Raw genomic sequence first — 17,495 nt, forward strand, 5'->3', positions numbered from 1 at the left:
TAACTATACTTTATAAGGATTTGAATAATTATGCATATAATATAAAGTTAATATAAATAATATTTAAAAATATTACACTTGTAGATTAAATTATCTACAGTAAATGTGTTTTTGAAAATAAGGGTATTCATTTTAAATGTTCAAGTGACAAATTACTCAAAAATGCTTTTGAAATATTAACTATGTATTTTTGTAATGATAGTTTCATTATAATTATCCAGTGAGTAAAATCATGTTCTCTGAATAGATATTTTTTTTTTATCTACAAATTTAATTGAGATAAGTACATCTGCTTTCTTTCAAAAGGTCAAACATTTGTATTAAAATATTTCCCTCAGGAAATTTAAAAGAAACAGTTAATCTTCATCCGAAAGCTAAATTGAGTTATCTAAATTAAACTCTTTGAAGCATAAATAAAACATTATATCCCTCTAAAATGCACCAGGAAAGAATGAATTTCACGATTCAATATTGACCTGCAAAACCCTTTGCTTGCTCTTTTAGCTATAAAAAACTGTTATACCTACGAAATCATTATTAATCTCAGATAAATTTAATAGTTCTTTAAATACATTGGCCTACACGTATAAATTAACGACACGTGTTCCACAGTGCTAAATCTATTACTGTGCAGCTTAGACGTACGTCTTTTCATATGTTTTTGTTTCTTAAAATAGCTAAGCATAAACTTTAATGCATACTACACGTTCATCATTTGGTCAATTTTATCAACAGTTATGCGGATATGTTATTTCCATGTATTCAAATGTTATAACTATAAAATATACATATTTATATACAATCCACCTTCGAATAACCTACGCTAGACATCAATTGAGTTTTCTATCTATATACTTAATACAATAAGGGGCTTTCCCTGCGTCATCCTTTTCCAGCCATCCAACTTTAATCGATTTAAACAAATTAAGTGTTATTTTAACGATTATGACCTAGCGCGTTCATATAAAGATCCAAATATGCTGACCAAGTTTCTTTATAACTCTTTAAATTTTAATTGTTATTTAACAACTGTTCCTTCAGTTGAGTGTTTAACAACAGTTGGATTTAAATGAAGAGACTAAACAGTTTATAAGCATGTGGGATACTTTAATGACAACTCTGACCTAATTGAGGTAGGTAAATCACTCTCCATAGTGCAGATCTAAAATCAACAAACGTATACTAGTAGTTCTATTCACTTTATAGCTACTGTTCTAAACATAAATAATAATGAAACGGTAAATGGTTATTTTAATGGATTCATTTTGCATCGGAAACAAATTCGGACCCTATTATAAAACTGCGGGATTAGCATAAGGGTCCCCTCATTTTTGTTTCATTTCTACTAAACTTTACATTGTATGTTTATTTCATATTATTTGTCAGTTTGGTCCATCTTCAAATATGCAATTTAACTGAACATTTTGCAAAGGTTTAGCTGAAGGTCTTTCAGGCAAAAGGCAAAAGTAACTTCTCGTGTATTTCAAAACCGCATTTACCAAAAGCTTTTATGACTATGATTTTTAATTTAAATCACACTACTATAAATATTAGTGCATGATAGTATCAAATACTCACTGCAAATACAAGTTAGCAAAATTAAAACATAACTATCTACCTTCAGCCTAACCCAACTATTCAATGTTTCTTTCAAAGAAATGGGAGGGAGACGAGTGGCTATGTATTATTCATTGAATATGGAGACTCTTCTCTTTTTAGATTCTTTAATGTTATTTTCACTGCAAAACAAATCTGCCAAAACAATAGTATTTTTCGAGTATGAACACATAAATGTATTGGTTTGTTCTTGTATATACATTTTACGTGATATAATTTTAGCTTACAATAATTACTCTAGTTAATACCATGTCCAGTAGTAAAGTAGCCTAGCAATAGAACTTGAGTTTCTTTTAAATACTTTCACATGATATTTGACGTATTGTGACTGCCAAAGAAAGAGCTTACAAATAACAATAATAGACAAATAAAGTGAACATTTGTTTTACTCAACCTCAGATCCACAATTTTTGTCACCGATGATAAATCTAAACTATTCTAACAAAATTAAATGCCAAGATAAACAATATAAACATTTTTAAGCCTTAGATCAAACTTGGGTTCTTATATTCCTAGTGTTTTAAGAACTATTCCTAAAGTTCTTTAGCCAACAAACGGGACGGGCGGGAAAATGGGTAAAATAAACAGTGAAATGTTTACACTGGGACTGGGCGAAGCGTTGATATTTAGAGCAAACAATATTGAACTCAAGTAACGCAACGATGAATTAAAGTTATAAGTTTTATTTGTTACACCTATTATTTATCTTAGCAGAAGTTAGCTTAAGTGTGTAAAACTTAAAAACATTTAAAAATGTGAATGGCGGATCCTGCTTATTGTCATTTAGAAAATACTGTTATATAAACTTCTGGGTACTGATGGTAAGCATTCCAAATTAATAAAGTTTTTTTTTACTTTTATCCTTCTAAACGTGCGTTACTTCGTATTCACTAAAAATGTGTCCGTTATGAAGATACGGAAATAAGTCGTTCTGACCATTCTTTGACGCGATAGCTCTATATTATATATGGGTTGGTTAAGATTCATTCAAAATATTTATTAGTAAGAAAGCTTGCTATCCAACGTGAACAAATCCGACTTAAAACGATAATTAATTCAATACTAATGACTCCGTCAACACCTCTACGCTATTTTCTCTCTTAGATAAAGAATCACTATAGTTATTTTTACTTAGCCTACACCCTAGATGTAAGCTCTATGCTAAACTACATCTATAAAAAGAAAATTTTATTTTCAGTAAAACATAAACGTTAACATATACGATAGTAGGTGTTATATGATTAATTTCGAGTTTTTGCCGCATAGGTTTTTAAAACTTTTCTTTTTCAAAGAGAGAAATCAGGAAGATTAACACAATACAATGTAACTCAACCGAGCATTTTATTACAGAACTGGCTTCGTTAAAACACAGGTGGACAGAAGAAATTTCCCTCCATTCATTTAAGTTTAAACAACTACTCTATTATGTTTAGAAATAAATGTTCAACTTAGTGGTCAAAATACAGGTAGACTGGGACCCTATTTCTTTCCATTAAATTTACAAGCGTATACTTAAATCCTCGTGCTTAACAACAACATGGTTTTATTTAATAGAAATTAAATCCTTTATTTTCAGGGTGGCAATTATTTATTTTAAAATATATAAAAAGCACATTAGGGATTTTGATACTGTAATTAGATACTAAATAAATTCTTGGCTTTAAACAGGCCATATACAAACTGAATCGTCCCAGGCCACGCCATTCTATCTTTACACAAATTATTAGACGAATAGATGAAACTATTGAATCACTTACTATCTGATTGTTTGCAATAGCAAAATTTCAAACAAGTCAGAAGTAATTTTAAAAGGTTATCCTTAGATAAAAAGTAGTTTTGTTGTGTAACTTAGTTTTTTTTAAATAGTGCGATATGACGAAAGATTTATTGTATTGGCTATATTGTATAATTTATATCATCCAAGACCGAATTTAATGAAAGCTAACATCGATCGACCAGTCAAAACCAATACCAACCTTTCCGTTTACGCACCTGGAAACGTATGCAACAGATTTAAAAATAAACACAATTGAACAAAAAAATTGACTTTTTGGGGAGTAAAGAAAGTTAAATGAAGTGATTATATCAACACTATGATAATCTCAATGGCAAATTTGAAATGGAAAACACATTTCATAAAACAACATTGCAAAGATTACGCTAAGTAAACCACCATTGTTTGCGCGAGACTTGCGCCGCTGTTGGTATTAAGCGCAAACACTGACTCGATTGCGCAGCTACCATTTATATGATGTAAGTGAATGTCATGTTTGATTGTTTTTTTTTTTCTATGACTAATTATTCGATCAGAAGGGAAATAATTCATTTAGTGTACGGTATTAAAACTTTATACAGTTAGAGTGTGAAGTATTTCAATACAAATAATAAGTATACACACTTGTTGCAGATGGTCATAGTTTGCAGACTTTTTAGTTCAATCCTAATGCAAATATTGTAGTGTGTCGGTGGCCATAAAATAAACTAATGTTAACTTCCACCAAAGATGGAGTGGATTAAGTATCGTATACAGAGAAAGTACTTAATACTTATTATTTTAATACTTTTCAATGAAATGGTGACCATACAAGGTAGGTATTTTAAGCCAAGTATGAATGGAGATGAGTATAGGATGAGTGGCGCGATCTTGTAATCTTGTTAGTGACTAAGGCCGACATTCCTTAGATACAGCTGTTAATTAATAGCCCATACAGCTAATGACAACTAAGGGACCTACAGTTTATAGTGGAATCCGAACCACAATTTTGCCTTAGTATATAGGAATTGGTCTTATTTTCAGGATAGTATTGCGGATAGTCGTAGTACTCACTCGTGCGGACCGTTAATCCACACAAGGGAGTATCGCATCCACAGTGCATGCCTATAAATTCGTGACCTCCTAGTAGCTGGATTACAGGACGACGAAACACACAGTTTAAGCACAAACTGCAGTAGAATTCACTATAGAAATGAATGTCAGGCGTATTGATAGATACAAGTACGAAACATATGGACTTGACCCCGTTATTGTTTGGCATATAAATAACAAACCATATTACTTGTTTAAAGCGTAAACCAACTAAAGTTTTTTTTTTTAGATTAGAACAGTATGAGCGTGTAAAGCTAACAACCATTACAGCCAAATCAATTTAAACTTAAGAAATAATCATAATAGTGTTTGAAATGCAAATAAACCTATAACTTATAATATTTAACAGAAGCATTTAGTAAAGTTGTCATAGCAATTTACTTTTAGAGAAAGATGTTCACATGGAAGCATGTTTGATGAATATCGGTAGTGGTAGAAAAAGTCACAGCGAAATTTAGCTGTGGAATAAAGCTACTCTAGGTTAGAATATTTCAAAAAATTTCATGAAATCGAAATTTCAAATCATGATGAAGATGAACAGGGTTAAGAATTAAAAAGAACTGAAATAAATCAAGCCTTCGTCAGAGTGTTTCTCAATAATTAAACACCGTTCTCTTTATTACCCTCCAATTTGTCCCATAATTAGCAACCATGCCAAACTTTAAGTGCAACATATTATAAGCTGTAGGGTTTGGAATATACCCATTAACAACCATTGTATGAATTACGAACTTAATAAATAGAACTTCCATTGTTGCACATTTAATCAAGTGAATCATTCTCGCATAGTATGCCTCTAGTCATCTTTGACTGCCAGAAAACTTGCTACAGCTTTACTGATAAGTAGTGAATACGTCCACGATTGTGTTCACACTAACTTTATGTGTTTTCCAATACCTTTGATGACGAACACAGATGAACTTATTATTGCTTGATTAGAAATGGTACAATATTGTAACTTCTCAAGTATTAAATAAAATTTGGCATAAGCTCATGCAGTCTAACCACCGTTAAAAGGCTTGTCATACGAACTAGTGTGGAGAGAGACTGGGCAAGGAGTTCCTTACAATGCTGTCTCTCACAGGATCTGTTCTGTGTTGAGAAGACGTCTCATTCTGATTACGTTACAGGAATGTTACATCAAAGGAACGGTTATATTTTTGTATTTTGTTTTATTATATTTTAACGCAACCTGTAAAGGTCCCAGCTAAAAGAGTACGATACATATTTTGTGCAGAATCTAAAAATGCATAAGTCTGAGTGTAAATATTCTTACAGAACAGTGAATGAACATACAAACAGCAGTTAGTAAAGTCAAGTTGAGTTAGTATATTTAGATACATAAATTTGATAATTTATCAAAACCTTTTGCCTGATTGTTGTCAGGATAATCAAATAATCTAAAAACCTAAATATCTTGACCCCCCTCCCCCCTCTCTAACTAAGCTTGATATTTGATGAGTCAAAGAAGGCCACCTGAGTGTTCTAATTTGCGACGTCTTAAAAAGTTTTCTCATTTACATTTCAAAACAATATCTTTAGTTTCAGATGATGAACTAGAGATTAATTTTGGCAAAGTGTTCAGATTACGACTTTGATTTGAATGTATAATCAAGAATTCGGGAATAACGGAATGAATATACTATTTGTAATTCTCATAACCAAGAATCATTGTAAATATGTGCTATGCATTTGAAGCGTAGGGCTGCTTTCATAAGTAACGTAACGTATATTTAACTGAATAAGTGAATAATATCTTTGAGTACTTATACAACTAGACATTCTATCACCATGTTTAAGCTGTCACCAGTGTTTTAATCAAAATCAACGTAGTTTATGTGAGCCACCGACAGATCGTGCTGATCTAAATAACCAATATCTGTTGAATACACAAACTTGTTTACTAAGTAAAACTAATGAAATGACATATTGTGAGCTATAGCAATTGTTATGAACCATCAACTTGGTTAGCAACAAAAATAAGGTAGAAAATATAATTTTAGACACTAGTTTATTCTGTGACTTGGCTCACACAACCATGTTCTTTTTAATACAAAATGTATGACAGCTGGTCCATAAAGATGTGCTGTGTACTTCAGTATCCAATAGTGAATGATAATAATCATCTATATACTGTATATTATAATTTCTAAAGAGCTTTTTTTTTGGTACAGCATAACTTCCTTAATTCTTCACCAATATTCATAAATGAGATGTCATATTTTTACCCACTACGCTAGGAAAGTATACCAATCACTCATTATTCAGTAGTTTTTCGTAAAAACCATCTATTATATCATTCTGCAGGTAATTTAAACATGAAATGTTTATTTACGTTATTCTATCAGCTGAAATATGTGAATTAAACTAATCAAAACGAACGAATATTTACTTCTCAAGTCCAAGTGTTTTGTTTTACTCCATTCATGACGACCAACACACTTGGTCTGTGCTTTCTATGATAAATAACCCTGGAGATAAGATAAGATTATATGAAAAAAGTAAGATTTTACTTTAAAGAAGTCGAAACAAGAACAACCCAAAAGTAAGAACCACTTAGATTCCTTAGCTTTTATTAGTTCTTGATTTACGACATAGCCTTCATTTTGGCATCCCTACCAACAATTCTATGGCATGTACATTTAAAAATTTCATCTTCAAAACATTACCTCTGGTCTTGTCTGTACAGGTTTCAATGAATGGTTTGTTGTGTTCAATTTGTTACCGACAGGAAATGGTAAGTATCGGTTTTGTATGGTACGTCACCAAAGGACGAAAAACGCTCTGTTGTATCGATTAGATTTTTTGAACTCATTAAGCCCTTTAGGTTTTTCCCCTCATAAAAGAACAACGCAAAATTAAGTACTTAGCTTAGATCCTTGGATTCCTTAGCTAAGGGGCATTTGCATTTCACATTTTTGATGGTAGACTCGGTTCTGTCAAAACGTTCATGAGTTTCTATACGCAGAGAGTTGCCTCACCCTTCAATCTTAAAGCATTTAGACCAGCCGATGTCTGGCTGTTGACAAATTCAGCATGATTTTCTTCTTTTTCATAACTAAAAACGATAGAGGAAGAATGGTGATCATTCATAAGTCCCATTGTAATAAAATACCTAATACGTGTTTTTATTCTCTACTGAGGTACCTACATTTTCACCCCATTTTTTGTTATTGCCAAGTACCGTAATTAAATATTGTTATATAGTATTTTTTACATATTATGTATATATTTAATTCCAAAAAGAAGCATTGTTTATCTTGTTTACCTTTACAAAAAAATAGTAGGCTACTATCTTTATGAAACTCGTAAAAGATTATAATGATGATAGACAGACAGGGTAATAAGATGAAGGCAAGTGAAGCATTTGTTATTCAACAATTACAATAGCACTCTAATTACAAAAGAGGAATAAATTGAATAACCTAATGAAGAGGTCGTTGTTCCTCCCTTAACTCATTTATTGTTTCAGTATTTTCTTACGTATTTTGATAGGATGAAATTGCGTTAGTACAATTAAACATTTTATTGATTTGTTTAAGATTACAGAGCAAATATACAGTTTCAAAATCCCTTTATAATAATCCACCATCTTACCTTAAGATGTCCTTGTTTTAAATGTAGATGAATAAGAAATTTATTAATAAATGCAAATTTTTAAGTATGGTTTTTTCACCCAGTGGTTTGCATTACTCAAAGAAACAGTTTAAGATACTAATCAACAATCACTACTGTCTATAAATATGTGTTCCTTTTTAAAAGGTGTTCGAGTTCAGTATCCAGGTGCATATTATTCATTTGTTTGTTGAATGATGTTTATTTATTTTGTTATATTATGTAAATATCTGTTAAGCTACGGTAAAACTATTCTATAACCCAAATAAGACAACAATAGTAAATATAACACATAGTTGTGTTTTTAAACCTAATCACGCTTTTGAGGTGTATTTGAAAGAATAATAACAATGGAATAACCTTTACACCTGGCCTGAAGTAATGTGTAAAACGGATCGTGCAATGCAGGATTGAACCTACATACTGACAAGGCAGGACTACCATGGCACACAAAACTTCGCCAATAAAATAAACCGCTCAGCTAGTTGTCCGTTAAACATTAATATCTAAAAGTCCATGTTGTCCAAAATATGAAATCGTGTGACTTAATCTTAACTTTTAGAACAAGCTAACTAGACCCAAAAACTTAAGTTAGTTTTTTGTATCAATCCAACCAGTGTTTTTATTATTATTAAAATGCAGCATTATTACAAGTGTATTAGTTGCATTAATAAACTATACTTAACTGTAACATTGTCAGAAGAGAGTGGCAATCATGGAGCCAATCATCAAAGGTTCAATATAAATGGAAATGGCGCACTCGTAGTAAGGGTAATAGCACTCTGCTGTCATTCCTTCTCCCAGCTGAGGAAACATAATGCAGGATAACTGTCATCCTGGGTAAACCTTATTGTTAGGCATTTACTTTATTTTCTATTAAACATAAATTTAACAAGTAAAAATTCACTTTAATGGTGCTTACTTTTTTACTCATCTTCCTCTTATACCGTCATACTTATGCCTCATAGGGCGTATTAGTTCTCAGGTATTTTGTGAGACTGTCTTAACTATTGTTTTTCATAGTTAACTTTTTTAGGCAACATCAGTGGTGTTGGGAAAAATCTAAAACAAGTGAAGTTTTCTTGAAAAAAAAACTCGTTGTTTTATAATTTTTTTTTAATAGTACTTTGTTAAAAAATAAAACATTGTTCCATTGGTAAATTAAAACTTGCAAGTGTACAAAAGCGCGTTTCCCCCCGTTTATTTAAGCAAATAATACCTCCACTTAAAGCTTACAGCTAACAGCACTTAGTGTAATATTTTTGGATTACGTTGAAATAACTCTTCTCTAAATATCCTTTTACACTTTTCCTTAAACATTGCATGCTCTCTTACACTTAATGTTTCGGAGTGCGTATTTACAAAAATACAGAACGGATGTAAAGAAAACCAGTTTGACATCTATGTTTAGAGATTTAACAACGAACTATGTTTGTGTACAACTAACATTTAAGAGAAATCGCTTAAATTTAAGATACAGTACACAAGTATAATATACACGCTTTTACTCGTGTTTAGAACAACTTGATTACCCATCCCACAAAGCTTGTTATTTATATCGTACTTGAGATGTAAATAGCTCTCTATAAACAGGTTAAAGTGATAGCGAAAACACACAAAGTACCAAGACCAACGTGATGTGGAGAACAAAAGGTGCATTTTAGGAAGCTCTGCCATCCATTACACGTCTAAGGCGATAATGGAAGGGTTCACAAGATCAAACACACTTTACTGACCACTTGCAAATCAGGATGGAAAATCCAACACGATAATATAGTAAACATGCAGCTTTAAGTGTCGTATATATTACAATAACAATAGTATGTTTGATTTTAAATTGTCTTTCGTGCATTTACAAAAATGCAATAAAAATGTGAATTTGTGAATGATATTATATATTAATAGAAGGTAATTTTCAATAATTGTTCCACATCAATCTTACAACATTCCTATGTTAGTGAATGTTGTTAATCTTTGACTTCCAGGGTAGTTTTTTCGTAAATGTTTAAATGATTATCTGAAATAAATTAATCCTGGAAAAAGAGTTGATAGTAATAGAAAACTGAAATAATAAAAAAAAACTATTAAAATTTTAATAAATGATACATTTAAAATAAAAATACAAAGTATTTTTAGGTTTTTTGTAATCCTAGCAACGAAATGGATTCTCTATTTGCGTTAAAATGATAGGAAAAAAATGGTTAAATCATTTAAATGTATGCACTAAAACAACTAAATTTATTTTGTACTTGGTTGTAACTTATATTTCATATCGTAATGCATTTAAACATAACTTATTGCAGAAATAACATTTAGCTAGTCAGAGCCCTCTTAGCCAAAAATAAGTATGCGGATAAAAGTTATTTGAGACAGAGGTAAAGAAATCAAGCTGTATCTATGAATAACTAGGATACTATTGTGTTTGAGACCACAGTGGGAAACGAACAAAGGCTCCACCTTGTAGCTTAAATGTTTTGATACTTTGTAAGTTGTTCAGGACGGAGGTAAAGAAAATATCTGTATCAGTGTGTATCTGATACTGTAGTGTTTGAGACCACAGTGGGAAACGAACAGAGGCTCCACCTTGTAGCTTAAATGTTTTGATACTATGTAAGTTGTTCAGGACGGAGGTAAAGAAAATATCTGTATCAGTGTGTATCTGATACTGTAGTGTTTGAGACCACAGTGGGAAACCAACGAAGGCTCCACCTTGTAGCTTAAATGTTTTGATACTTTGTAAGTTGTTCAGGACGGAGGTGAAGAAAATATCTGTATCTGTGTGTATCTGATACTGTTGTGTTTGAGACCACAGTGGGAAACCAACAATGGCTCCACCTTGTAGCTTAAATGTTTTGATACTTTGTAAGTTGTTCAGGACGGAGATGAAGAAAATATCTGTATCTGTGTGTATCTGATACTGTTGTGTTTGAGACCACAGTGGGAAACCAACAATGGCTCCACCTTGTAGCTTAAATGTTTTGATACTTTGTAAGTTGGCTCCACCTTGTAGCTTAAATGATTTGATACTTTGTAAGTTGTTCAGGACGGAGGTAAAGAAAATAGCTGTATCTGTGTGTATCTGATACTATTGTGTTTGAGACCACAGTGGGAAACCAACGAAGGCTCCACCTTGTAGCTTAAATGTTTTGATACTTTGTAAGTTGTTCAGGACGGAGGTAAAGAAAATAGCTGTATCTGTGTATATCTGATACTGTTGTGTTTAAAACCACAGTGGGAAACCAACAATGGCTCAAACTTGTAGCTTAAATGTTGTGATACTTTGTAAGTTGTTCAGGACGGAGGTAAAGAAAATAGCTGTATCTGTGTGTATCTGATACTGTTGTGTTTAAGACCACAGTGGGAAACTTACAATGGCTCAAACTTGTAGCTTAAATGTTGTGATACTTTGTAAGTTGTTCAGGACGGAGGTAAAGAAAATAGCTGTATCTGTGTGTATCTGATACTGTTGTGTTTAAAACCACAGTGGGAAACCAACAATGGCTCAAACTTGTAGCTTAAATGTTGTGATACTTTGTAAGTTGTTCAGGACGGAGGTAAAGAAAATAGCTGTATCTGTGTATATCTGATACTGTTGTGTTTAAAACCACAGTGGGAAACCAACAATGGCTCAAACTTGTAGCTTAAATGTTGTGATACTTTGTAAGTTGTTCAGGGCGGAGATGAAGAAAATAGCTGTATCTGTGTGTATCTGATACTGTTGTGTTTGAGACCACAGTGGGAAACCAACAAAGGCTCCACTTTGTAGCTTAAATGTTTTGATACTTTGTAAGTTGTTCAGGACGGAGGTAAAGAAAATAGCTGTATCTGTGTGTATCTGATACTGTTGTGTTTAAGACCTAAGTGGGAAACTTACAAAGGCTTTAACTTGTAGCTGAAATTGTTTGTTAAGTTTTAAGACTTCAAGACAAACATAATAGAAACAGATTTTAAAGCTATTCGCCTAATATAAACAACAGGTTAAAATAAGCATTTCGAAATGTATTAACGATTCTTTTTGTGAACAATAAGTTTACAACGATATATTCTTTATCCAATATTGTATTCAGAAATTCAATAAAAAAATTAATATTTATTTTTATCTACGCACTGGTTACCTATATACGAGATACATCATGCCCCGAGGTACGAGATGGAAGTTGGATCCAAACTGGTTCATAGCAACTGGACTGTTGAAGAATATTCATACAACATTTTTGTATACTCCTCTATCTAATGAATAGCTCCTCTATTCCACAATGCACCTGTACTACTAACAACTCGCGTGGGAATATCACTCCCTTCAGACTATAATAACGGGATTCACTATAGCTGAAATTTATTTTTGTTTTTATTACACTTTCAAAACGGAGGTTTTCATAAACTCACTTTTGTGCAAAGACCCAAACTCATGTACATCTTATATATACGGACATTTTACTTTGATAAGTTACATATTCGTCAAACTGAATACTACGCGGCATTATTTAAATTTTCCAATCATGAGCGCACTCATGCTCATGCTGAGTGCATGAACAGCACTCTTAACATTATTAATTTTCATAGCATTTTTATGCTTTTTAGGATATTTTGTACAATTTTAATTCAATATTTATGAATTTAGTATTCAAATCAAATACGGAACGCTCAGGAAGTTGTTCTGATGTAGCCCACCAGTCCAATTTAAAGCGAGGGATGTTATTTATACTTTTGGCAGACTACAAGCATGTATCAGAACTATACAGTCAATGGTGGGGCGTCAAGCGCCTGCATTAGTTCACCGACACTACAGTACCCGTTCTGTGTTGCGGAACATTAACAAGTAAATGAAGGTGCAATGTCGTAACGTAGGTTTTAAATACAATGAATTGCAAAATGGTCGTGTGAAGTAGGATTACATTGAATTCAACCATATTTAAGGTAACAATTCCCTAATTTAATTTTTTATTTCGTATTGTTACAATCAACAGAATTTTATTACTATAACATTTACAATGTATAAGTGAGAGAAGTATTGGTATTCAGTTATGTAATAACTCTTTAAAGTATTTGTAGTAACATACAAATACTTTTAGCACAATATAATAAATACACAGTTTACTTATTTACAATTTGCAACATGCCAGTGCATTATCGGGTAGATAGAAAGCAAGTAATATGCAGTTGACTGTCAGAACCAATTTATTGAATAAGCGTTCAGCAAATCATTAATCCCTTTCCTGATAGATATTGAGGATCACGATGAAATTTCCAAGTCAAAGGAGAAACAATATCGTCATAACTTTAGTCGCTAGATCTCTGGCTTTTTGTCCTCGATAATTTGGTTTGTAGAGTTGGATGTACTTTGGATACGACCAATATTTGTGATTTGGTCAAAGCGAGGGGTTATATTAAGTTTGAAATTAATCTTTTGAAATCGGAACGAATTATAATTAATTTGTTAGTGTCCTTATTATAATTTACCCCTATATTACCCCTATGAATACTATATTGTCCCTATGTTATCCCTATGAATTTAACTGAAGGATTTTACATATACATAAGATTACAAAAAAGTCCGTGGCCTTATGTTGTCTCTATGATACTTTCTATAATATTATTAACTTGGTTATTTCCAAAATTAGTTGTAAATTAGTTGTTTTCTAACAAGTGTTGATTAGTTGCGACGATATTAAGATCCATTTACTTATTTTTTTTACATTATTACTCTTGCTAGACGTCAGGACATAATTCGAGTAAGGCTTGTGAACAGTTTTAAATATAAAATGAAACTAACATTATGTTACATAGTTTTTACTTCCATTTCAAAATCATGAACAACACAAAAACAAAAACAAACAAACAATTAAGTCAGCTGAAAACTATTTAAATTAATATATCTGTTTTAATACAGTACAAACTCTTCCCCCATGAAATAATTCAAAGGATACTGTAGATTCTATATCTTCCGAAGTTGATTTATGTGCCGTCTCCATAGCATGTCATCAACAGCAACGGAGTACATGACTCTTCCAATTCTTTTCTTTATTTCGCCTTTTCTCCAAACAATTTTGCCATTTTTCACCATTTCTCTTACCAAAACATGTTCACCTTCTTTGAATTCTCTTATGGTTCCTTTGAAAGATGTACATCCTTGTTGGGCTGTGCGAAAGGTAGGTTTCAACGTTGACTCTAATGAAGGTCTCAACACATCTAACGAATTCCGCAGTTTTCTTCCAAACATCAACTCTGCCGGACTTTTTGTTGTTGTTGATGTCGGTGTTCGTCTGTGAGATGAAAGAACTTTAAGAAGTTTTTCTTTTAGGTTTCCATTTGTGTCCACTTCTTTTCTTAAGTACCTTTTCACTTCTTGAACATAGCGTTCTGCTTGACCATTGCTCTGCGGATTATATGGTGCAATGGTTCTGTGAATAATACTATTATGTTTTAAGTAATTTCTAAACTCTTCTGATTTAAATATCGAAGCATTGTCACTCACCAATGTATAAGGTAGGCCGAATCTTGCAAAAATATCTTCCAAAAACTCTATGGTTTTCTTTGATGTTGCTTGTGTCATGGGACAGGCTTCTAACCATTTAGAGAATGAATCTACAACCAGTAAAACGTATTGATTTGATACAGGTCCTAAGAAATCAACATGTATTCTTTTCCACGGTGCATTTTCTGGTTCCCATGGATGCCACGCTTTAGCAGGATTCTTCTGATTTCTTTGGCAGGGTGTACACTGTTTCACAAATTGTTCTATATCGAGATCCATGTCTGGCCACCAGACATAACTTCTTGCAAGGGCCTTCATCCTAACAATTCCTGTATGAGACGAATGTAGATCATTCAAAACACGTTTTCTCAGAGTGCGTGGTATAATAACTCGATCGCCTCTCATTATACAACCGTCCACTATACTCAATTCATCCAAGTGTTTTTTATACTCCTTATGACCCAATGGTTTACCTCTTAGTAAGCAATCGTAAATATCTTTCATTACAATTTCCTTCTGAGTTTCCTCTTGAATTTCGCCCAGCTTCACAGGCAATACATCATTGAATTGCCTAATTTGGTATAAACACGCTCTGTTTATGTCATCCATGAAATTTTCATCCCCTTTTCCTATTATCGGTGCTCTCGAAAGGGCATCAGACGAGACATTCTCCTCAGAAGTTATATGTTGAACCTCGTAGTCAAAACCTTGCAGGAATATGGCATACCTTAGAAGTCTTTGCGCAGTCATTCGTGGTAATTCCTTTGCGGGGTTGAAGATAGAAACAAGTGGTTTATTATCTGTTCTTAAAATAAACCTTTTGGAAAACACATATTGAAAAAACTTATTTACACCCCAAAAGATTGCTGTAGCTTCTTTATCGATTTGAGAATACGACCGTTCCGTGAGCGTAAGAGTGCGAGAAGCGAAACATATTGGTCTTTCCGATCCATCCGGGAGAGCGTGTGAAAGAGTAGCTCCAAGCCCTACTGGACTGGCATCAACTGACAGAATAATTGGTAATTTAGGGTCATATGGAACTAAAACTCTATCTGAAGCAATTTCCTTTTTTGTTTGAAGCCAAGATTTCTACTTTGTAATCAGCACAAAGCCGAATATCCCCGTTTGGTTTAACTATCGGTACTATAGGTGTACCCCATTGACTGTAGGTCAACTTTGAGAGAATTCCCTCCTTTTCTAACCTGTCAATTTCATCATTGACTTTATCCCTTAAAGCAAAAGGAACAGGGCGGGGTGGCAGGTAAACCGGCTTAGAGTTTGGTTTCAAACTCAAATGAGCTTCATAGTTCGGTACTTTACCCACTCCTGGTAAGAAAACATTAGGAAATTCGCTCTTAAGATTCTCTATAAACTGGTCTTTTTTATGATCTGTTTGATCTTCTGATAGCTGGTTTAATGAAGGAAGCTCAATTTTGAACAACTTTTAACCACTCCCTTCCAAAAATACTGTCTACGTTCCCCCGAATAACATACAAGTTGCCCACAGATATTTGATTTTCATAGCAAATTTCGACAGTCGCAAACCCTACCGGGCGAATTATTTCTCCTGTATAGGTTCTTAACGGCATTCTTGTTCTATTTAGAATCTTACCTGGAAATAATTTCTTAAACAGATGCAGCGGTATAGTACTGACCGCAGCACCAGTATCTAACTCAAAAGAGTTACGCTTATCGTCAATGGTGCAGTCTAACATAATCTTTCCCGGCCTGTTTACCATTTCGGGTTTATATGCATCATCCGAGAGCTTAGACAATTTAGTACATTTCTTCTTTCTATCCACAATGGATAACATTGACATAAAAGGTGGATTTTGACACTCACCTTCTTCTTCATACTCATTTCCTGTCGAAGCGTCATCAGCTTGTCGCATGTTTTGTTTCTTTCTCCGACAAACTTTGCTGAGATGTCCTTTCCTCTCACAATTCCAACATTTAATGTCTGCTGGAATTTCGCACGCACTTATGTGATGGTGTCCCCCACATCTGAAACATGATATTTTACTACCCTTTCCTTGCAGATATCCAGCGCTTTTCTTCCCTCGAATCTGAAATTGTTCTCCAACTTGCAAATTTGATTCTTGGATTTTCATTGTTTCACTTTTGATTTGCTCAAAGTTATTTGCTATTTCAAGACATTGGTTAAACGTTTTATCTTCGTGAATTTCAATTAATCTAGACAGCAATTTTCCATCATGAATGCCCGAAATAAACTGTTGCCGCAGATGAACGTCAGATGTTGATGCATTACATTTTGGACATTTAAAATCACATTTACTGGCTAAGGTTTTCAGATCTTTGGCGAAGCTGCCTACAGATTCACTCGAATTCTGGATTCGTTTAGTGAACTTATGTTGTTCTGCAATAATACTTCCCTTAGGTTCCAGTAATAATTGTAAAGCTTCACATATTTCGTCATAACTTTTATCCTCAATGTCACATGGGCTTAGATTAATTCTCAGGTCGTGAAATACTTTAGGTGTCAATAAATTGATCAAATATTGCTTTTTCTTTAATTCTGACGTGATTCCGTTTAGGTCAAAAAAGTTGTCTAGCCTTACCATGTATGAACTCCATGTCTCATTGTCTTCATCAAATTTATCAAAATTAGAATAGAAAATAGGTTGACTGGGTGTTAATATATTTTCTTCTACTAGCTCCTGGTGTCTCTCACCCTTCCTCCTCCTCATCCTCGTCGCCATTGAACAGTTTTAAATATAAAATGAAACTAACATTATGTTACATAGTTTTTACTTCCATTTCAAAATCATGAACAACACAAAAACAAAAACAAACAAACAATTAAGTCAGCTGAAAACTATTTAAATTAATATATCTGTTTTAATACAGTACAGCTTGTGATTTGACTTCTGCTTTGTGTTTTTTGTTCCATCTATTGTTAGC

The sequence above is a fragment of the Macrosteles quadrilineatus genome, unplaced genomic scaffold (assembly GCF_028750875.1).
Source record: "Macrosteles quadrilineatus isolate MER2022 unplaced genomic scaffold, UCM_ALF_1.0 Scaffold_1__1_contigs__length_201487025, whole genome shotgun sequence".
Classification (NCBI taxonomy): domain Eukaryota; kingdom Metazoa; phylum Arthropoda; class Insecta; order Hemiptera; family Cicadellidae; genus Macrosteles; species Macrosteles quadrilineatus.